Here is a 1,858-nt window from a genome sequence, read left to right as displayed (position 1 = left end):
AGGGAGCTCTGTCCACAAGGTGGTCAGGGACACAGCTTTCTTCCTGTCATTCTGTCACTGACTAGGGTGGCATTCTTGTTAGCATGACTGGCAAGATCAATGCTGGCTCATCAGCACCATTCCTTTGTTCTGGATCATGGGAAGAGACAATAAGCTACTGGAAAATAAGTAAATTCTTTTCAAAGAAGTGATATGGAAGATGCACAAAAACATACACATTCATAACCTTGTCACAAGGCCTGTAGCCACTTTCCCAACTAACACTTGTATGTGTGGCTCTTTTCTTCCCTGGCTGCTTGAATATTGGCCACGATCATAAATGACATTAACTATCCAGACCAGGAAGTTCATGACCAACAGACTACTTCAGCAGGAATAAATGGCCATTGATGCCCTGCAGCCTGGAAAGGGAATAGTGCCTAAGAGAGAAATTTTGGAAAATCTTGCCAAAATGTATAAAAACACACCAGATGTTATCTTTGTATTTGGGTTCAGAAGCCATTTTGGTGGTGGTAAGAGAATTGGCTGTGGTATGATTTTTGATTCCTTGGATTATGCAAAGAAAAATTAACCCAAACATAGACTTGCAAGACATGGCCTGTATGAGAAGACAAGACCTCAAAAAAGTGAGAAAGGAACGCAAGAATAAACTTAAGAAAGTCAAGGAGACTGCAAAGGCCACTGTTGGCGTTGGCAAAAAGTAAGGTGGAGATTAGACCCACAGAAGGAGTAAAGATTCTTCAGTGGCTTTATCTTTGGTGATTGTGCAGATTTTTCACACGAGGATTAGTAAGCTAAGAACTTTGATGTGTAAAAAAATAAGTAAATAAAATGCGTGTGTGTGTGTGTGTGTGTGCGTGTGTGTGTGACTTTCATTAGTAAAAGGAGGGCATAAAGAATGTGCAGAAGCCCTGGCTGGCATAGCTCAGTGGATTGAGCGCGGGCTGTGAACCAAAGTGTCGCAGGTTCGATTCCCAGTCAGGGCACATGCCTGGGTTGCAGGCCATGGCCCCCAGCAACCAAACATTGATGTTTCTCTCTCTCTCTCTCTCTCTCTCTTTCTCCCTCCCTTCCCTCTCTAAAAATACATTAAAAAATAAAAATCTTTAAAAAAAAAGAATGTGCAGAGAGGTGATTGGCAGAGCCATAGTCTGTACCAAATGTTAATTGCCTCTAGTTTCTAGGCTGTTCATTTGTTGGTTTTCGGGATTAGCTTAATTTCCCTCTCATGTATCATTTCACTCTGTGACAACTATTCTTATGTATGTTCCTCTTTAACAAAAAAGTGTCTCTGTGTGTGGAGGTCTCTGGCAGCTTCTGTTCTAAAAGTGTCTCTGAGAGTGGTAAGGTTCTGCTACTGCAAGATCCCAGAGAAGTCAAATTTTCATTCTAAACTTGCAAATTTAGGATGCTAGTGCCTTGAGTGGATATTATTTCCTGCCCCAGGCTCCAGAAAAAGGCAAGAACACTTGCTGCTAACCTGGACCAAGGAGTACAGCTTTTCTATCCCTTTATTAAGTAGATGAAGACACAACTTATTTTACAAACAAAGACAATTATGCTTGGATAATACGTGTAAACTAGTATCTGTCCCAGGAAAACCACTACATATGGTTAACTTCAGGCCCCTTAAGGCCCAGATCTATAAAAGTTTTTAGTTCTAACTGCCAGAATCACATATCCCCAAGTATTTTAAAAATGTATCTGAAGGGCAGGTGTAGCTTCTGAGGGTGGAAGTGCATGGAGCTGTGTGGAAGGCAGGACCAGAGCCCCCGCCATAAAGCATACAAGCAGTGTCTATGGCTAGCATCAGATTGCCAGGTGTCTCAACGGCACCCTGGGAGTGTCCTGAGGGACA

The 1,858-nt window shown here is 42.3% G+C and overlaps 1 pseudogene; it reads left to right on the top strand.

Annotated features, from left to right (window-relative positions):
• Positions 1-319: 319 nt before the first annotated feature.
• Positions 320-744, top strand: LOC114492051 (annotated as a pseudogene).
• Positions 745-1,858: the final 1,114 nt, after the last annotated feature.

Source organism: Phyllostomus discolor, chromosome 1 (genome assembly GCF_004126475.2).
Source record: "Phyllostomus discolor isolate MPI-MPIP mPhyDis1 chromosome 1, mPhyDis1.pri.v3, whole genome shotgun sequence".
Classification (NCBI taxonomy): domain Eukaryota; kingdom Metazoa; phylum Chordata; class Mammalia; order Chiroptera; family Phyllostomidae; genus Phyllostomus; species Phyllostomus discolor.
The sequence above is the reverse complement of the archived record's forward strand: the minus strand, read 5'-3'. Positions and strand labels throughout refer to the sequence as shown.